Source organism: Zalophus californianus, chromosome 1, assembly GCF_009762305.2.
Source record: "Zalophus californianus isolate mZalCal1 chromosome 1, mZalCal1.pri.v2, whole genome shotgun sequence".
Taxonomy (NCBI): domain Eukaryota; kingdom Metazoa; phylum Chordata; class Mammalia; order Carnivora; family Otariidae; genus Zalophus; species Zalophus californianus.
In genome coordinates, this window is record NC_045595.1 from 159,006,743 (window position 1) to 159,029,128 (window position 22,386).

At 40.1% G+C, this 22,386-nt stretch overlaps 1 protein-coding gene across 11 annotated transcripts in view; it reads right to left on the bottom strand.

The window, feature by feature from the left end:
- PHLDB2 (pleckstrin homology like domain family B member 2) overlaps positions 1-22,386 on the bottom strand; it is a 214,653-nt gene that overhangs the window by 119,009 nt on the left and 73,258 nt on the right. The window contains exon 2 of one of the 11 annotated variants that reach the window (XM_027583895.2): positions 7,452-7,547. The exons of the other annotated variants lie outside the window; for them this stretch is intronic. The gene's annotated coding sequence lies outside the window, so the exon portion shown is untranslated. The remainder of the gene's footprint in view (positions 1-7,451; positions 7,548-22,386) is intronic. 11 annotated transcript variants of the gene reach the window in all.

The following is a 22,386-nucleotide window of genomic DNA, read 5'->3' on the forward strand; positions in this document are numbered from 1 at the left end:
TGAACAGTTGTTTGAGTGTGTAGAGAAGTGTGGAAGTGAAGCCATACTTTTATCTTCTTTTATTTTTCCCATAAAAGTTTAAAGCCAACTGTAAAAGTAGAAATAGGGTAAACCATTCACTCTTTGCTGAATTCTTCCTTGGTAGAATGTTCACAGGAAAAAAATCATCTCCTTTCCAAAATGGTTCTAGGACAAACTCTCTTAGGTTAGATTTAACAATACATCTCTTAGGTTGTGTATTCTCGGGTCTGATTGGTCTCCAAGTAAATCTCAGGTAAGGAGACTGTTCTTAGATTAAATTTGAAAATTTGAAACATACAACTGCCCCCAGTGTTAGACAGGAGTTCTAGGCAAGTTAAAAAAAAACAAAACAAAACCATTTGAATCTGACTTTGCTTCAAAGTTCTGTTGGGAATTCTTGGAAATCTGTTAAATTACCACAATCCCATGGAATTGTAATTCAAATTTCTTTACATGTATCGCCTACAACTACTTTTCCATAATTATATTTTCTAAATATCAAATCAGCTTTCATTGATTATGTGAAGGCTTTTGAAAGCATAACAAGTGTATAGGTAGCCATTATGCTGTTTGTTTGAAGAATCTTGGTCCTCATTAACTTACCCAGATACATTATTGGATATTCCTTATTTTGGGGGTCTACACAGTTGCTTAAGCCAGTGTAAATGATCATGGGGAGAGCTCCCAGGTTTTTACAGCAAATTCTAGATTTCCTTGAGTGCCTGGGATGCATGCTTTTCAAAGCCACCTCAGTGGAAGTATTTTTGAATGTTGGTGTTCTATTATCTCATCTCCTTGGTGGCAGTATAACATCCCCCAACACCCACTTTTTTTGCTACCTTTCTTTGTGGGAGCCATTTTTTCTCAGAACAGGTTGGAAAGAAAGGGAGGAATTATGGGTTATGGGAAGAGCGAAATTCCTCTTCCTAGTTGCCTGTAGACAAGGCCACACAAGGGAACTTTAAAAAAATACAGATTCCTTAATATCAGCCCAGACTTTCTAATCAGAATCTGTGGAAGAGGATCCAGTAAATGTATTTTTAAATTTTTTTTAAAGATTTTAAAGATTTAAAGATTTTAAAGATTTTTAAAGATTTATTTATTTGAGAGAGTGAGAGAGAGAGCACGTGTACATGGGTGGGAGGGGGAGAGGGAGAGGGAGAGAGGGTCTTAAGCAGATTCTGCGCTGAATCTTAACCTCGCCACCCTGAGATCCCGACCTGAGCCAAAACTAAGAGCTGGACATTCAACTGACTGTGCCACCAGGTGCCTTGATAATATGTATTTTTTTTAAGGAAATTTCTCAAGAGAGTCTTCCTTGACTAGCATTGAGAAGTTGTGTTCTACACATAGCATTAGCAGAATGAACCCTAAAAAAACTTACACGAGTCTGGAAAAGGATGCTCTCGATAGCCCCTTCTTAGCAAGCTGTGGCTCATGTTAGCAGCTGTATTTAAGGAAACATCTATTTAATTTTGTTTAATCCAGAATTTCTCAAATTTATTTGAGTATAGGACATATATATATATATATATATATATATATATATATATATATATATTTTGATACAATGCATCACTCTACCGCCCCCCCCAAAGCACAAAATTTGTGAAATGTTGTTACGGAAAATACAACTCACCATGTCACCCCCCTTTTTATTAACAAAATCGGCAACTCTGAAGTTTGGCAACTCGGTAATGCATGTAACTGTAACCGCATCTAACCTAAGAGAGAATGTCCTAGAACCATTTTGGAAAGGAGACAGTTTTTTCCTGTGAACATTTATCAGGACTGTTATATAAGCTTTCCTGAGGTCTTCATGCTCAGTATTATTCTCTGGCTCTTCCTCTGCTCATTCCTAAACCTCAGATGTTAAAAAAATAATAATGGTTATAAAAATTAGTATGCATTGATGGGTACCTGGGTAGCTCAGTTGGTTAAGCGTCTGCCTTCGGCTCGGGTCATGATCTCAGGGTCCTGGGATCGATCCCCGCATTGGGCTCCCTGCTCAGCCAGGGGTCTGTTTCTCTCTCTCTCTCTCCCTCTGCCCTTTCCCACCACTCATTCTCTCTCTCTCTCTCTCAAATAAATAAATAAAATCTGTAAAAATATTAGTATGCACTGATTGCTTCGTATATGCTAGGCTCTGTTCCAAGTACTTTGCAGGCGTTATGTCATTTAATCCATAGCCCTATGGAGTAGGTTTTATTATTATAACAATGTTATAACAGGATACAAAGGTACAGAGCGATTAAGTAGCTAAACCTAAGAAAACACACTACTGGTAAATAGCAAAGCAAGTATTACAGAGATTAAATCCAGGTGTTCAGACTCTGAGCCTATAGTATTAAGCACACATTATTTTGCTTGAGCATTAGTCATTGGTCTTCCGCTACCTGCTCCTTCTTCGCAGCCTCATCCAGTCAAAGCTTCACCTTGTCCATGGCTTCCTAAGCCCTTCCCGCAACTCTTGTTCTTTCCTCTGGGCCACAGACCCACTTCACCAACTGCTTGCTAGACATCTCAGTGGGGAGTTATCACTGGAACTTCAAACTCAATATATTTCCAGCACAATCTCATCTTTCCCCCTCCAAACTTGCCCCTCCTTTTGTGTTCCCTCTTTCTAGTCTTTCATGTATTTCTTCCTATGACGTATCTGAGCATCTATTACGTGTTTGGTACTCTGCCCTGTTGGGGATATGCATAAAAGTGAACAGAACTTGGGTTCCTACTCCTGGTTTCTATGGCCCCATAACTTCAGTGAACACATGCTTCCTCATGTCCCTCTTCCTCTTTCTCTGTTATGTTTTTCCAGATTAATCTCCAGCAGCTATTTTACTCTCTAAATTGTTCTCAAGCTATATTTGCTTGAAAGGGAATTTGATTGTCCTGAATTATTTTCCTATGACAGGTCACTGGCACAACCATAGATGGTGTGGCACATTGTATCGTACAGATGGTCACATAACCACACACGCAATGTGACACATTCTTGCAGCGTGGCATTGACAGTCCTTCATCATGAGATGGGGGGTCTACACCTCCTCCCCTTGAATCTGGGTGGGCTCATATCTACAGTGGAAGTGATATTATGTGCTTTCAGAGGCTAAGTCCTAACAGGCAAAGCAACTCCTGCCTGGTCCTTTGGGGGTGCTTGTGTGTGGAACCAAAGGAAAGGTTAAGACTACACAGAGCTGAGCTGTGAAGGAATTCCAGGCTGTGGTCCACCTGAGGACCCTGCTGACAGCCACCACCGACCTTCAGACTGGGGAGTGGACAAGATTTCATATGATTCCCCATCCTGGACTTCAAGCCACCATAGCCGATGTTGAGTGGGGCAGAAACAAGGTATCTCCTCCGAGCTCTACCTAAATTGCAGATGTGTGAGCCACGTATATGTTGTCATTGTTTTAAGTCATTGAGTTTGGGTGTGTCTTATTAGGTAGCAACTGACAGCTGAAATAGGTGCCCACACTTGTTTTCACCTGCTATCATCAGAAGCAAGGTCACTTAGCACAAAGTACAGTTGGTGCCAAGGAGGCAGACACCATGATTAAATGTCAACCGTGTGCCATTTATTTTCACATTTCGATCCTCTCTAGCACTTAATAGAGTGTTTTACATGGAGTATATGTCAAATAAATATTTATTGAATTGAAGTACGTTGTGATAGTGAGAACATACATTTCACTGTCAAATATACTAAATTTCAAACCACAATTCTAGATGCTACAGTTTTAATTTTTAAGTAGGAGAAATAAGGGTAACATGAGAAAGATTGAAGCTTGATTGTGAGGGATCTTGAATGGATGGCTAAGATTCATTTTTTTTAGGTAATGGGGGACTTGTGGAAGGTTATAGAGATGTGCTGTGCATAAGGCAATTTTTGAGAAGATTAATATGACTGTCGTGTGTAGAATGAGAGGCCAGGTAAACAAAAACCAAAGAAACTAAAGTCAATGTCCAAGCACGTTAGGATCTAAACAGTACCTAAAAATGTAGCCAGGAGATTGTCAGGTCAGGATTAAATGGCAGGATGATATTACAAAGGATGTTTCTATAGATTTTGAGTTGGAGCCTATAAAGAAGATTAGGTAAGTCCAAAATTGATCCCAATAACTCGGCAGAATTTATTAAAAGTTGTTCACACAGGATACCTTCTGTATGCTACAGCCGTCTCCCTTCTGAAAATCTGCCTTATAAGGAGAGGATAGCAAAAATACTTACAGCTACATGTCCAAAGATGTCTACTGCAGTCTTGTTTGTGACAGCATAATGGTGAAAAACAAAAATAACCATCAGTAAGGTAATGGTTAAGTGTGGTATGTCTATCCAACAGAATAATATGAGAATGAAGTAACTCTAAATAAACTGACCTGAATAAGTTTTAAGTGAAAGCAGCATGTTATAAACATATAGGTGTGTGTGTGTGTATAATGTCATCTGATTTTTGTTAAAAGCAGAAGAAAAGCCCAAGCGTCAGAAAGGGAAAACACTAAAATTAATACTGTAATGCTGTTTTCCTCTGGAAACTGGGAATTTGGGAAAGGTGTGGGGGCAAAGTGGTCTTAAAATAAATACTCTGAAAAATTTGTATAATTTTACCTTTTGGTGTTCTTTGCTTTTTTGCTTTAATAAAAACATAACAAGCCCTTTTAAGTTCACAAATTTAATACCATTACAAGCAAACAGCACCCTTGACAAAAACAGTAAAGTCTGAAAAGATGATTAGATTCAGGGCACCAATGATGACTCAGTGTGGATTAACATGTATCGGGTATAAAGGGCGAAATCGTGGGTGGGGTGGTGACTGTTGACAGCACGGAAGGTGTGTCTGGGCAGGCCTTCTAGATTCTGGGTCTGGTAGGGCCAGTCAGGAGATGCGGTCCATCTGGGTAGAGCTTGCAGCTAAGGTGGCAGCGTCAGAGGAAAGCACCACAGATCTTTTCTACTTCTGCCTGTCCCAAGGGTTGGAGGGAATAGCTCTTGCTGACCCAGCCTGTTTACCCTAAAGAAGAACTCATGCCATCTATGTGATTCTGTAATAATTAACTCGGGGACTTCCAACCTACTATGAAAGTTGGGCAACATCCTACTGGTGAAACTAGTCTTCATGAATGTATCTATTCTCCACCTTGAACTTCATTACATTTATAACCTGGGGTGCACCTAGAGCTACATCTGTGTCTACATCTGTCTTCAGAGCATCTATGTCATCTATAGATCTGTCTAGAAACATGGACAAATAGAGATGTCCTGCCTGCATATTCTCATATGAAATAATCGGCATTTATTCGGATTTAGCCTTGAACAATATGGGGTATTGGGACATATTAAATACAGGGTAAACATACTATAAAAATGGATTCCACACAGAGTATTATAGTGGTATATTATAGAGCCAGGGTTCTATTACAGGATTACTGATTGCTTCTCCAGACTTAAATTGATGACTCTAAGAAGATTTTTGCAAACAGGCCCCTTCTATCTTATTGACCCTAGAAATGCGCTTATCACAGCTTCTGGGAAGATCTTATTTCCCTGCACAGCTTCAAAATGCTTTGGGCAAAAGAGATACTGTGTATTTTTGTTAAGTGAATATTATCTCCAAAGCCCACTAATGAATTTTTTTAATACACGGAAAGCCTCTTTTAAAATCTGTTCAATATTTAATACACATTGCCTTGGATAAGTATTAAATAATACATTTGAAATTTTAAACATGCATATGCAAAGTTATCTACAGAAGTCCCCACAATATTTGTAATTCTACAGTCGTCAGTTTCCTTTTATGTATCCCGTCCCCGGTAGATTCTGAACAGACACAGGGATAACAAAAACCGTGTCATGATGCCTTCCTTTTCTTTTCCTTTTTTCTTTACAAAGCAAGAGGAAAGTCATGCGAGTATGTTAATTGCCTAAGATCTCACAGCCCTTCATGCTGACAATGATATTCTTAGACCCTGAGATGTGTTGACTCTGTTTGCTATTTTCTTTATTCATGATATTTAAAAACAAGCAATTTATACATACCCAAGAAGTGTGTGTATGTATATATAACATATACATATATTTTAAATCACTGTTATGAATTTATATGCTATCTCATAAGTTAATAGAAAAAAAATACAGCATTTCAAGTAAAGACTTCAAATTGCTTTAACTTTGTCAGTTTCTTTCTTTCCCAAACAGAAATGCCAGACTTAGTTTCCCTACTTGTCCTCAGGCAGTATACGCTGCCAAGCTATTCCAGAGTGAAAATCATGACTTCCTGCTCCTGCTATTGATCTAGTAGATGCACAGGAATGAGAGGAAGAAGAGAAGCTGCTTTTCGGAAACCAGGACCGGTGCTGAGGATGTGGAGGCTTTATGTGCCTCCACATTCTAGTAGCTTTCTGTGCATCATTGAGCATCTTCGGGGGAACAAAATTACAAATTTCTCCATGATCGTTTGGCTCCGTAATGGTTTTTAAAAAGCTGAGGTTGGGAAGAGCCTCTGAACCTGAATCTGTTAGGAATTGGAATCATACCTAATCCCTGTTTCTTTTGACACATTCAGTCAGTTTGGTGATGAGAGGATGTAAGACAAAATGAGATAAAAACGACACAACACAGAATTGTGAATTTAAGATCTAGTGAAATATTGTGAGTAGCCTTTGAGAATCCGGTTAAAGAAAAAACAAATAGAATTCTTAGAAAGGTGAGATGTCAAGAATTTTTTTGACTTCAAACAAGAGAATAATGGAAGCTGCTGGAATCCAGGATAGGACAGAAGTAAGTGCAATGCCTTCCTTCAGGGAGGTGGAACCGTCCATCCACTAATCTGAGTTGTTTTTCAGCTATGGCTCTGGATGTCAACAACTTATGTGCACGCTTTCACGCTGTCCCTCTCTTTGCCAATGGCAGGCGTTTGCAAGATGGTGCAACGTGGACAGTAGGAGAGAAGATAAATGACTCTCCAGTGGTTTCCATGACCTTTATTATTAGTATCTTGGCTTTAATTAATGCTGGTGTTAGAAGAGAAATGTCTTAAATTCTGAATGAACAGTCATTTAACTACTCAAAACCATTTAAAAACTAGAAAAAAGATTGTAAATATTTGTCTGTTTATTTTGCTCTCATAACTGAGTTCCCTTTTCTCTACCTAAGAGAACTGACCCACCGGATGCTGACAGGATCATAATCCCCACAGGATCACTGCAGTGTATTCATCTTTACATTTTACCGTGCTTGGCACTTGGTGGGGTGTCAGCGAATATTTGCTAGGTTTCATTGAATCAATTGAGTAAAAGAGGAGGTATACTCTTTGAGGAGCCAAAACAATTTCCAATCTTGATAAGAAGTGTATCAACATACGTCATTCCATCTGTGTTCACAGGTCAACTGAAAAGGAGGAATTAGAGCAGGAAGTCAAAAGATAATCCACTTACCGATACGTAATTTGGAGGTATCTTTGCAATCCACTCTTCCTGTCACTTGCGGGAAATATCGCCAGCGTATAAATCAATCGGTGCCCATGAGGCTGTCTGGGAAGGGAGCAGAGAGCAACATCCCCTGGCCCCATGTTTACCAGTCCAAGTGACATCAGCTGCTGTCACCCTCTGGGCCTCCCTTTCCCACTTGACTCACTGACCCAGAGAAGGGGCAACCCTCCCACTGCTGTGTTTGGGAAATAAACTGGCTCTGCATAGCAGTTTGGAAGCCAGCTGACCTTAAGAATTACACATGCCTGGTCTGCCTCTTCACACTCTCCATTGTGGAGATGCAACTCCTCTAGCAGGGAGCTGTGTGGCCACTGGTGGGTAAGTCTATCCAACTATGGAGTGCAGTTTTGAAGTCTGCTGTTGTCATGTCCCTGAGCCACACCCTCCCTTAACAGCTTTATCAGTTATGAAGATGACATTTTATCTCCTGCTAGACTTCCATGTCTCCCTTTCCATTGTTTTCAAACATGACTCAGAAAAGAATGTTATATTCAGGTCCCCTTCTAGCCCTACGAGGGTACTTGGCTCCAGCAAGTCTACAAATCTGTATACTTTGCATCTGGTTATCAGATGCATATTCATGCATGCGTTCATTCAACCATTCCTTTGCAAATAGTTATTGAGCCCCTAAAATATGCCAAGCATTATGTATGGCAAGCCCTGACACCCTACCCAGAAGGAGCTCACAGTGCAGTGTTCTTATAAAGCAATTTGACATGTGGGTGAGCACAGAGCTTCCCAAGAGGTAACAGAGTCTCAGCTGAGTTGCTCATTTTTTGTATTTTCTTAACTGAGTCATAATGAAGTAGGATTTGGCTAGGAGGTAGCCAGGTCTGGTCTACCTGACCACAACTGGAGTTGAAGGGGCGAGCAGGGGCTCAGTTCTGAAACATCCTTCTCAGCCACTATAGTAGAGGCCCTGGACTCTGCCTAGTAGCTACCAAACCACTGTGTTAGAGATCAGAGGGGTGATATGGTCAGGTTTCTGCTCTGAACAAGTCACTTTGATAGCATGGAGGATCGACCGGAGGAAGACAAGCTTGAGGAGACCAGTTTGCAGATTGTTGTTGGTGAGAAATTATAGAGTATGATTTAGTAACACCTCTACTTAGTTTTGTTTTTCTTTTCTTTTCTTTTTTTTTTCTCGGCAATCTTGACATTTTGTAGGATAAGAGGTAAGGAAAACATTCCCACCTCTGGTGATGAGGATGATGATGATGACAAAGAAAAAGCAGATGCTGAGTTCTTGCTATAAAGAACCACAAGGCTAAAATGCTTTTGTGCATTAGCTCACTTCATAGTCCCTAAAAATGTATGATATAGATAGTATTATTCTTTTCCATTTTGCCTGTGAGAAAACTAAAGTTTACAAGGTTAAAATAACTTTCCCAAGGGTACACAGCCAGTAAGCAGCCAACCCGGGACCTAAACTCCAACCTGAGTTCAGCTTCCGTTCTGAAAACTCAATGCTTTACAAAAAGCTTCACGGCACTTTACCAAGCACTTTACCCAGATCCTTGGGTCAACTCAACTTTAAATTCACTCTAAAGAGATTGGTTTATTTTCATTTAATAGAATCATATGCTCATGAAAAAATGTGATATATTTTGAAATCACAAAATATGTTGCTCATTATTTGTACATAGATAATCAATTCAGTGCCTTCTTGGCCAAATTTTAATAGTCAAATGTCTTCATCTTACCATCAAACAGATACATACTGAATGGATTTTAATGTTGACTTTAAATAAATATTCTATAAAATATAATTAAAAATATAACAGGAGAAGTGATTTTGGTTTGTTTGTTTGCCATAGATTATTCATTCAGCATTCAGCAACTACTAACTAAGCACCTGGTGTGTGTTATGCACTATTTCTTTTAAGCATATGGAAGATAATAGCCAGTATCTCCATTAGGTTTGTTAGAGCATGTAGAGCCTAACTTAGCATCATTATATAGAGGTCCTCGATATCTGCTTTCAGAACAAAGAAAGCAAAGGAATGCACTGTACAGGTCAAACCATCCAATAGATTAAATTAATTTAATTAAATCATCATACTACCTTAAATTTACTAGTTTTATTCCTTGGAAATATTTAGATTAGATTTTTATTCCCAACCATATTAATAAGGTAGAGATGATTGAGTTGCTTTATACTCATTTAGCGTTAGCTTACATAAATAAGATATTTATTTATTTATCCAGGGTTGTGAGTGCTTCACCGTTTGTGTTAACGTTACTTATTCCAAACATTCTAGGTTTAAATAGAAACCCCAAAGTGCCCTAATGAACAACTTGTCATTCTCAGTGAATGGACTCGTGCGGGAAGTGAACAAGTGAAGGAACTACTGATGAAGCGTGATTCCAAACCACCCAGCAAGTCCTGACTGAAATCAGTCCTACACTGAGAAATTATAGATATATAGCCCTGGTTTGCTCCCAGACATAGGTTGTCTCTACCAGAGGGTTGTGGTTCATCAAGTTTCACTCCCTGCCCCCTCCCTCACCCCCTCACCACATGACCAAACCTCCCTGGGCAGAATTGCCAAAGGAATGTGGGATGGCAGAGTTCCTTCCTTGGCTAAAGGGCCCAAATTATGGCATCACTGTTGGGCTTTAAGGATTTCCCCCTTGTTCTAATGTTATCATGTTTTCTTGTGCCCTGACTCTACCTATTTGAGAGAAAACGTAGGATCCAATTCTTGTTTAAGGTGCCAAGATTTCCCCGTGCTTAGGGAAAGAAAGGAAAAATGGCACAAGTGCTTAAGATGACCCATAGACTTCAGAAAACTACACTTTCTAGACATGAGTAAGGAGCACGTGGGTAAATTTATCCCCAATGTGCCAGGTTTGTCCCTTTGAATAACTGGATAATTCCAGCAAATACCATATTGAAACAGTTTTACCTGACTGGTATATTTTTAAGGTTTTATTTAAAAGACTATTCAAAGGGTGCCTGGGTAGCTCAATTCATTAAGCGGCCGACTCTTGATTTCAGCTCAGGTCATGATCTCAGGGTCCTGGGATCTAGCCCTAAGTCAGGCTCTTCGCTCACTGGGGAGATGGCTTCAGGGTTCTCTCTTTCCCTGTGCCCCTACCCCCACTCTATCACTCTCTCTCTCGCTCTAAAATAAATAAACCTTAAAAAAATAAAAGGCTATTTGACAAGACTATCCAATATTTAGTTTTACATTATATTAATATTAATTATAATACACTAAAAAGAGATGACAAAAATTAATTTAAAGATAATCCAGATTTTATTCCAGAGAATTCTTTCCTAAATTATGCTTCTTAAAACAACCAAAGAGAAGCTAATTAATTGTCTTCCAATCTCCCCTTCCTTTTTTCAGCTCCCTTATAGTCTAATGATTTAAGTGACCCCAAAATTGAGAACATTCAAGTGAAAAACCGTTATAATAATGTAGTGCTTAAGGGTTTGTTTAAAAGGAAGTGTGGTTTAGTGTGTCCTTCCAATGGAAGATGTCTATTTATCCTACTCTATTCCAAGCATTTCCCAGTCCACTTGGCTTTATTAAGTGTTCAAAAACATGAGAATCTTTTGAAACTAATAACTTAATGTCTCCCTACAGATCTCTCCTTTTGGTGGTATAAGGATCTTCATAGATCCCCAAAGCAGAAGTATACTGACACAAAGTTAGGAAGCTGGATCCAGCTCTTTAGAGAAAATCTCAACCTTTTGTGTTTGTTGAATTGTTCTACACTGATTTATTTGTATTTGTGACAATTACCTAGATCATGGAAATTTGTGGGCTTAAGCAAGTCTTTTCCTTTTTAGTATTTTTGTTTTCTCACCTATGTATTAATGATAATGTTAAAGCTTAAAAAAAAAAAACTTCTTCTCAGGAGTACACCATGGACCAGACTTTCTTTGAATTTATAATTAAATGTTAAGTAAGCTGAGGCTATCAAGAAATGGTATAGAAAGGTAAAGTGCCTATAAGTAGAAATATAAGGAACAAATCTTCCATGGTTTCAAGAACACCCAAGCAGAATTATTCGTGTATCTCTGACTGAAAAAGCTAAATGGATCTGTGGCTTTTTCCCCACATGGTAACTATTCTAAAATGTCCAGTATAGTTTGTATGTATTAGGATACTGTCAATCACATGCCCATCAAATTGGTTTAAACAGCATGGAAAGTCACTGACTCATGTAACTGGACGTCAAGGACTCACTGGGCTTCAGTTGGAGGAGCCGGTGGTGCCTCATTGCTGGGCTCTGCCGAACACAGGTTTCAACCTGAAGACAGTTTTCCTCATAATTGCAAGCCAGCGGCTAGCGGCAATCAGGGTCACATGCTCTTCCCTCAACTTCCGGTGTAAAGGAGCCTGGCATTCTGAAGGGCCCCTGAGGACAAGGAAGCTTTTTTCCCTGAAGCCTCCAGCAGAAGCTCTTTGAGAGCCCCATCAGTCAGATTTGGGTCATATGCCCATTCCAGAACCAATCACAGGAGGAAGTTATAGGATAAACTTTTGACCTCTCAGGCCACTGAGGGACATGGGCTGTGTCAGAAAGGGATGGACACCTAAACCACATCACAGTTCTATTGGAAAGGAAGAAAGGACAGCGAATGCTGAAGGCCACCTGTAATGTCCACTCCAGAGCTCCTGAGAGGACATGGCTATACAGGAAGTAGAAAAACCGTCATGACCATTAATACACAGTAAGAAGCTACCAAATGGGTCAGATAAAAGACCTATTTATAAGAAGTCCTGCCCCTGGTTCCCAGGGACCGTGTGGCTGACAGCATGCCTGGCAGGCTGTTTCTGGTCCAGGAGGCTGGAGAGAAATGTGCAGATCAGCAGATGAGAGCGTGTGGCTAGGACCTCTTCACTTCTCCCAGAGAGGAGAGAGCATGGTTACAAGTTGTCTGCACACGGGGAAGTTAACAGAGCGAGGATTCTGTGTCTGACTAGACCAGAAACAGCTCTATTTCCAGACAAGATCACAATCTGAGGTACTGGGGGTTAGAACGTCAAATATCTTTTGGGGGGACACAATTTTTAACCCTTAACAGATTGTCACATGAAAGTAAAGTGGTACAGATTAGAGTCCTGAAATTTAGCTTTGTTCCCATATGGCATAGACAGACTCAAAAATTCCCACTCACGCCAGAAGGGGTGGTGAAAGTTCACTGAAAGTCACTAAGTGAGGGCAAAGTGTGTCTGGAGTTGGGAGTTGCAGAACCAAACATCTGAGGTGGGACCCACTAGGGAAGAACAGTCAGACCTGAGGTGGGATGCATAGCACCCCTGAGGCAGGGCTGAGTCACCAAGAGAAATTCCTGGGTCCAGATGAGCTGAGACGACAGACCATAAATTATGAAGTACACCAGCTGTGGCTTTCAGCAGCAGATGCCAACAGAATCGTCAGTCTAGGGAACAGCTGAGATCAGCCACTCCAGAAGGGACCAGCAAAGATCCGGGCAGCACAGAACAGGTCCTAGAATCGTGTCTCTCAACTAGCTAGAGCTACATGTCCTCACTCAGATGCTATCTTGGAGGTTAATAGGGGGAGGAAATGGGGCTCTAAAAGACTCACCATTTTTGTGAGTCAGCCAAACTGAAACGAAGTTACCTCAAGAGACAGATAAGACCACTGGGTTGAACTGAATGTCCATACATCCCTCTCCACCCCTTCCTCCCATACATGCGCGCGCGCGTGCGCACACACACACACACACACACACACACACACACACGCACGCACACACTGCTACCCAGAAGAAAGGGGGCTGGTGAGGAACATCAGGCCAGTTACAAAGAAATCAAGAAGACACATTTTCTCTATATCCCTTAATGATAAGTGAACCCAGCGTATGTTCTCCATTATGTAATGACCAGGTCATTCTAAAGATCCAAAAGATGTTAATGCATACTGATGGTGTTTTTAAATTTGTCTCCAATTTAAGTTTGCTGTGAATGCATCTCTCTCCATGCAGGTATAAATAAATAGGCCTTTGTTAGGTTTATGAAAGCCTGGTGGACTTGGGTCCGTGTGTGCCCAAGGGCTAGTGAAAGCATTTTATGCAGACTCTACTCCACAGCTCTAGAAGGCAGAGCGAGTGGCTACTCCACAGACTCATGAGATCTGTGATTATTTGCCTTAATTTCTTGTTATCCACAGACATATGATCCCACTACTCCTTCAACAAGAACCACCTTTTCCGTAATCGTCGTGATGTGACGAGGCTGTATTTGAAATTTCTGAGTTGAGTTGATTCAAATGACATATTATTGGGAAGTCTCTGGAAGCATAATAACAAGCATTTGCTCAGGCAGAGTAGCCCAGGGTACAAATGGGGTACACATTGAGGAACATGTATTCCATATCTCAGCTCTCATCTGTGGCAACTGCTAGAATTGCAGCTCTATTTGAATCAAGAATTCTGGTCTGGGATGATCCAGATACTTTGTCTTCCTCCTGGATCCTGAGGCCACCTGGCTGTAGGTGACTCTGGAAGTCATGCTGCTTGAGCACCCCAACATCCCGGGTGATCCCATGTGCCCCTAACAATGCTGCGGCTGCTTCCTCAGTGACCTGCCCGGTCATCAGCTCTGAGGCTCCTCCAGGAAAGCAAATGCTTGGTGCCTTAGAGCCTGTTCTTCCCTCCCAGACTATCCATTACATAATCTGTTACTTTACTTAACCAGATATATTATAATTATGTGTATATTTGTTTTCCTCGAGGGCTAGAGAGTCAGTTCCTCAAGGATAGGGATTGTGCCTTTCATCTCCTTATTTGTACTGCTATGTCTGGTACGTACTATGTGGTCAGTAAGGAAAGGAACGAATAAATGAAGGAAGAAGAGTTTTGGTGACCTTTGGTACTGGTCCCTGTAACTCACTTAGGCCAAGGAGGGGAGAGAGGAGCGAGAGAAGAGCTCAAATCTTCAATGTAAATCCTCAGGCTTTCCCTTCGGCAACTTGCCCGTCTGCCTGGAGGTCACAGGAAAAGGTTCTGTGCCTTGACTTTTGGGTCCTTTTCATTGAATTTTCACTGTGGTGGAATAAATTGCCCTTCTTTAAGAGGGAGTGAGAAAATTTCAGAAATTTGAGGTGGTCTGGAGACCACACAAAGGGATTTTAGTTCTGGGATTTGGGGCTACTTTATTTATTTATTTATTTATTTATTTATTTATTTATATTTTTGGGGGGGTACTTTATATGTCCACTGACAGCTCAAGGGTTTTGTGGACACTCCTGGAGTTGAGAGGAGTCTGAGAGGCGTCTCTCCTACGTGTGCCTTTCATTTTTTCACAAAGAAAACAGCTGTTTGTGTCCCAGCAGAGCAAGTTGTTTTCAGTGCACCTTAGGCAGGTCGTTCAGCTTTCTGAGTTTTATCTTACCTTTAAAGTGGGAGAAATGACACTTACTCTCTTGTATTTAGAACTAGAAATAACATATGTATAAAGGGCCTGGCAGTGTTTGGCATATATAATTGGTGTTTAATCCATATGATTATTACTATCATATTTAATATTCCTATTTGCATCCTGCAAATTTCTTATCTCTTTTCCTCTTTGGTTAGTTTATATTGAACAGATGACAGAGCCCCTGTGACTTCTAATTTGAGTCTCAATAAAGTACAGTAAATTTTATTTGGATTTTTAGAATCTTTAGTGATTCCTATTAATTTTATAGATAGAAAACAAGTATCTCTTTCATTATATATATATATATGTATATATAAAGAAGTTTTATATTTAAAACTTTAAATTTAAACCATTTAAACCATTTGTATATGAAATGGGGGTGATTTCCTCCCCTGCCTACCTGCCTGGACACAAAGTACAAAAGAAATAGAGAAAAATACCATGAGACACTAATACCTAACTTTACAACTTAAGATTCTGGTTTCAAAAAATGGACTGGAAAGGTAATCAGTACAGTTATAAGTAACCTGGCCTGATTTTATTTATGGGGCTTGACATAGCACTCCTATTTGCCCAACACAGGATTTCCTGACAACCGAAACTCAAACTCTTTTTATGGAATGTGATCATGCCCAGTAAAGCTGTTACCCCATGGACGTTATATGTCTTTTCAGCACTGACATTTTTGTCTGCCAGCAATCTGGGATGGAAATGAAACCTACAGTTTCTGACCATCAGACAGCCTCCTGGGCCTCGCCTAGGTTACTGATATTTTCCTACATAGAGCAGTAGATGATATGTTTAAATACAACTTTTAAAAATTGTAATAGCACTTGGCAAACAAGGTCTTATTTTTAATATCACTACTGCTGTTGTACCTAAGAACAGATTCATGGTCATGAAGCCTATGATGTTTAATCTTGTGTCAACTTGGCTAGGCCACCACCCTTGTACTTGGTTAGTACTTGAGCAAAGAGACCGCTGCCCTGGGTCCCATACTTTGGAGAGCCCCATTCTGGCCATGCTCCTCTGGCCCTACTTTTCTGGATTTCTTCTTCTTCTCTCCTCTTCTTAAACACAAAGTGGGTACTCCAGATCTGGGAATCCCATGTCCAAGGTCTCTGCCTATAGCCTGTGTAGACCTGCCTCTCAAAAGTACATGCTATCTAATTCTGAGAGGTGGCCATGGGGCAACTATTTATGGGTAATGTGGGTTGAATTTGTAGGTGTAGGCTAGTGTGAAACACAACACAGGGTTAAATGGATCTGGATGGATTGAAAAGAGAAGCGTCTCAAAGACTGGGCCAGTGTTAGCTTTCCCTGCATCACCATGTTTTAGAGTGGAATTCTAAGCGAATTCTAGAATCCTAACTTTGCACCTTGTTTTCCAGGTAGTTATGAAAGTATTTTTTTATTAAGATTGGAAGATAAAACATATTTATTTAACCATTTTTAGCTTTGTTTTTAACTTTTAAATATTTGACATGGAGTATTCATTTGTACTCTTGACCGTCTATGTCAATTGTTATAGTAGTGAAGGAATTTGTGACTCAAATAAGATTTCAGACTAGCTGACCACCAAGTTCCCTGCCAACTCTGATTCTACATGTAGTAGTTAGAGGCAGAAGAATGTGGTCAGACTCTCTCTAAAGAGCTCAAGAAAAACAGAGGAACAACCTCAAGCCGCTAGGGCAAGGATGGTTTGACCTAAGTCCAAGTTTCCTTTGGTTGAAACTTCTATTGGACACTGCTTTTCTTCAAAGCTTATGACCACTAAAGCCTGAGAGCCATTTCATACCATGCCAGATGTCATTTGTAAATGAGGTCTCACAGCTCTCACCAACCTTGCTTGGTTTCCAGCCCAATGATTTATTTGATAAACATGGACATATCTTGAGATTTAAATTCACAGACCCCACTGAGGTTTATTTATCTTTGGGGTACACATATAAAAGAAAACCAGAGTGAGCCATGATATGATATGGAGAAACAACATCAGGGTTGAGAAAATAAGGGGTTTGTTTCCTGAAAGGAAGTATAGTATATCTGTAGAGAATGTACTAATTGTACTTCTAGGACACCCACTTTGGTTTTTTGGACATTCTAGGCAGCTTCTCAAAATTCCCTATTACATAAATTTTCTAGAAAAAACCAAACAAACAAACAAACTAGATTTTGAAATGAAGCTCTCCTGTACTCAGTGACCCCAGGTGGAAAGTAGTTTAATGGGATATCTCAGACTATGTCATGCATTAAAGATGTAGACAGCCTCCCAGATCAAGTGATTACACATGAATGAGATTAAGTGACCTTGAATTCAGATGGGTTACCTACCCTGTTTTGTTTTTGTTTTTGCTCTTGTCTTTCTTTTTGTTTTTTTACAGATTCTCATACAGAAAAATTTGTTAGAATTCTGTATCTCTGAAATTAAGAAGATTTATCATTGTGAATTAGGGTAGACATAGACATTGGGAAGAGACATTGAGAGGGAAAAGCAACAAGATCGGTGAACTAAAGCTAACTTTGGAGAAAGGAAGCAGCTAGTATGGTAACCAGAATTCAAGATGTATAGGAATGATTATGGCAGAGCATGTAGCAAATGCCAGAATTTCCTCAGGATTCAGCCAGTCTGGACTGGTCTCCACTGACTGTGGAGAATGATATAAGAGAGGTGCACTTTGGAGCCTCACTACTGGGTCCCTGGTAGCACTAGCAAGACTCCAGCGAGCAAGTATATTACTACTAAGAGAGATTTGATCTTGTAAGACCCATTTTCAACAGTGACAGTGTCTGATATTGAGAAAACATGGCAACCATGATCTAACCAGACTCAGAGAGTGGAAGCAGGACTAGTCCACTTGGGGTAAAGTCACTTCCAAGAGTTCTTGGATAATGGGGTTAAGTAGGAGACATGAGAGTAAATCTCAGTGGGAGAAACTGGACTCAGTACTACTAGCCCATGTGGGGGCAAATTAAGCAGCAGCAGCAACAACAACAACAACAAAAATCTATGTAATCATATTTCATGAACATACAGGCATGCCTCATTTTATTGTGCTTTGCTTTATTGTGCCTTGTAGATATTACATTTTATACAACTTGAAGGTTTGTGGCGACCCTGCATCAAGCAAGTCTATTGGTGCCATTTTTCCTCACAGCATTTGCTCACTTTGTGTCTCTGTCACGTTTTGGTACTTTTTACAATGTTTCAAACTTTTTCATTATTACATATTTGTTATGGTGATCTGTGATCAGTCATTACAGCTCACTGATAGCTCAGTTGATGGTTCGAATTTTTTAGCAATCTGATATTCTTAAGTTAACGTTTGTACATTTTTTTTACACATAATGCTATTGCACACTTAATAGACCACAGTGTAGTGCAAACAAAACTTTTATATGTACTGGGAAACTAAAAAAGTCATTTGACTCTCTTTGTTGCAATATTTGCTTTATTGCAGTGGTCTGAAACTGGAACAGTATCTCCACTGTACACCAGTACTTGAATTAAGTTTAAGAAGTAGATTGCATCATTTATTCAACATATAGCCTCCCAGAGGATCTCACTCTCCTGGTCTCAAAGGCCAGCCTAGCTCCATTTGCAAGATCGCTAAATTTCTCTCTGGTACTTTACTGAATAAAAACACAAACACACATGCAGTTAATTTTTTATTTCTTTTCAAGCAAGACTGCCTTCCCAAAACCCATTTCTGACTCAGCTTATATTTAACAGAAACCACAACATCTTACCAAAGACTTTCATGCAAGAGATCAATCTCGGACATAACTCTAGTTTAAAAATGAAAAAAGCATTACTGATAAAAATAAGGTGCTATAGTGCATCAGAGAAGAAATAAAGGCCTAACAGTCTACAGAATTTAGTTTGTCATGTACTTATTAACTTAAATAATCTATCACCAGCCTATCTTCTCCCCTCCAGAGACACAGTACTGGTAAAGTGTACAAAATTCACTGCCCTTTCTACTCATTCTGAATTCATTCTTACAACTCAAGTCAGCTAAGCACTGTTATTATTAGTGTTTCTAGAAATCTGAGAAGCCAAGGTCCCCAGCGATATTCTGAGCTTATTTATATATGTTGGGCTACCTCCACCTGGGGTAACCATGGTCCTAAATATAACTGGCTATGAGATAAAAGCTTGGAAAGGTACAATGTAAATGCCAGAAAATCTGGGAAAAGAATTGTGGTCAAGAGATCTAAATTGCTCTTTAGCCTAATTTGAAGAGTAAATAATTAGAAGGTGGGCATTGTAAAGGGTGTAAATGTGGCCTCCTCAGAAAGTGACATTTCTAATGATTACTTCTATGACTAAAAACTGAGGAAGAGCAGAAGCGATGCCAATTTTAAATAACAATAGAATAATAAGTCTGTATTTAGCACTTCCTATGTGTTGGGCATTGTGTTTAATTTATAAATATACCTATACTTAAATATAAAAACGTGTCTATGCATATATGTACTTATATTACATACAGGTAGTTCATACTGGTAGTCCCCGTATAAGTGGTAAAACCAGCCGTGCCCTCAACCAATAAACAACTGTTGGGCTTTGCCATTTTGCATATGGTCCCAGGAAGAAAAGGTGGGTTTTGTCTCTGACACCCCGCCCCTTATACCTATGAGATATGTGGTCTATCTTATATTGTGTGTAAGAAATGTTAAATGAATTGCTCCTCTTTTGCATAAAATGACATGAGACATAACTGTATAATACATAACGTCGTGGCTTCCAATATGAAAATCTGTTTTCTAATCTTATTCTAAGGACCGCTCTCACCTGCTTAAAGTTCTTTTCCAAAACTTTTAGTCATTCATTTGCACTCTTCATGATTTTTGCCGTACTATATATTAACAGGACCATTATTTTTTTCCTTGAATCAACTCACTGTTTAATATTTAAATTCACAAAAGCAAATTTTATATCACTACTATAAAATGAATAGAAGGAAGCCATAAAAAGAAATACACAGAAAATTCTACGACCTACTCCATTCTAGTTAAATATTGCTTCTTAAGAAAGCTGTGGCGTGAAACCTACTCTCTCTTTATTAAAAAAGGCAGCTTGGGAAGTATCAGTGAGGCAGGGGAAGGCACAGTGCCCCTGAGACTTACCCTTGATGGAATCAGAAAGATAGAAAGGGAATTGAAAAGGACCTCGCTTTGCGACTGATGGTTATCTTGTGTCACATGAATGTCCCATTCAAAGTCCTTTCTCCCACTGTCCAGAGCTAATCCTTCACCTGTTGGGAATCACTGATGTGAACCTCTTACTTATTAACTTGGAGACTCAGTGATTTAGGCTATAAACTCATCACAAATTACTGCAGTTAGACTTGGCTAGGTACCAATTCTTGCATTAGGTTTTTCAAATGGCAAAACAGGTTTACAGATGAGCCAGTTGGGGCATTTTCAGGCAATGGTAAAAGAGGCACATGCACTCTAATTTGAAAGGTGGGGAAGCAGAGACCTGCTCCTAAAGCCCCAGGCACTCTTTTCTGCCCACATAAATGCTGCTCCTGGTTTAAGGCCAGGGTTCTTGAGCTTTATGGGCCTAAGAATCCTCTGAGGAGTTTGTTACAATATGAATTCCCAACTTCACCCCCACAGAGTCGGCTTGGGAAGGTCTGGAGTGAGACATCTGATGAATCTGATGTGGGAGGTAAAGATTACACCCTGAAAAACCCATGAGAAGGGAAAAGAAATTTCCAATTTGGGAGTTGGTGGCAGGAGGGGGTCAGATGGTGGGGATGGAGCAGGTGTTCTGAGTGTAGGACAAGGGGATGCTTCAGGGGAAGAAATAGCAACTCAGAGTCTTCCTCTTCCTACACAAATAAGTGAGCTCTTAAAGCTTTCTCCTGCTGGAGTGAGAAGTAAGGCCCCAAAGAAATGTCTCCACAGACTTGTGTACTAATGTACACCAACCTGTAAAGCTTCTCGAACTCAAAATGTTCAGGACAAAGTAATAGTTGATATTCTACTGAGCTCTAAAGGGAAACACAGATTTATGTTGGAATAAAAGCATTGCTGTTTAGTGAGAGGGTTATCACATTATGCTGAAGTATTTGTACTTCCTTGAAGTTTACCATAAATTGCAATGAATAATGACAATTCTGTGTTTGGTACTTTATGTATTTGAGCCTCACATCATTCCTGAGAGGCAGGTGGTGCAATTCAACTTTTACAGAGAAGGAAACTGAGATTCAGAGAGGTTAAGTAACTTGTCCAAAGTTACCTGGCTGCCTCTCTTTATGATTATTTTAGAAAATGTTTTCCTAGTGATTAATTTGTATTTAGGTAGCTGTTTGAATAACTAGTTCTAGTTTTGATCAAAGAAACATCAGTGGGCAGGGAAAGCAGGCTTAGCTCTGCTTCCCCCCATCTCAGTTATATGGAACAAGGGGGTGTGGTTGTACAATGCTCTCCATTGGGTGGATGCTTATTCACCCTGGAGGGGATAAAAAAGGGTATAGGTTAACTTTTACAAACAGAATGAGCAGACATCCCAGTGCGGTCATGTCCCGTTCAGCAACAGTGTCTCTAAACTTTGGGCTAGTCTCACCCACTTCCAAAGCCAGTTACCCCCCCAGCCCGACCCGTATGAAGAGCCCCTCCCCCTCGCACACGTTCTCTGAGCACTCTGGTGTGCTGTTCTGGTCTGAGTCCCAGCTGCTTTGACCTCCTCTCTCTTCTGGCCAGTTCTCACCTCTCCTCCTGGCCTGTCCAAAGGTCAGGTCAATGTGCTTATCGTCATTCACTCACTCACATTTTCATTCACCTATGTGCCAGATGAGATCAGATGGTGGGGGTATTGCAGCGAAGCCCATTCCTGCCTTTCGGGAGTTTAGAGCCTAACAAGGATATTAAATAAGTAATAACAGTGTTGCTGTAGGAACTGGGAAAGAGTAGGCTCTGAGAACATACACCAAGGGGACAGGTGGAGTTGGAAGGGAGTTGAAGCTGGGACCTGAACTATGAATGGTAACAGCCAGACCAGGGGAAGGTGTGTAGGAGGAGAATGTTCCTTGCAGACAACAATGGCATGGGTAAGGTGTCTGTGAGGGAATGCATAATGTGCAATTTTAGCCACTATCATGATTTCCAGCACCCCCAATATGCTGACAAGTTCCAAAAGCCCATTTCCAGCTCCTATGTCTCTCATCATACTTAAATGTTGAAAGATTCCATAGGAAGCTTTGCTTATACATGACTTTTCTCTAAAATAGGAGTAAGATTGGAATACTAGGTGGTTGTAGAGTGAGTTGGGTGGGGGAACATCTGGATACAAAGGTAAGTGGCAAAGGCTTTTATCCCATTTTGTCCCAGCCAACATTGTTGAATGGGATTTCACAGCAGGTGTATGTACCATGACAGATTTCATTTCCTGGCCCATCCATTTTCACCCTAAAATACCTCCTTAAATCATAGAATTTATGATTTCTCATAGACTTTGGAGTATT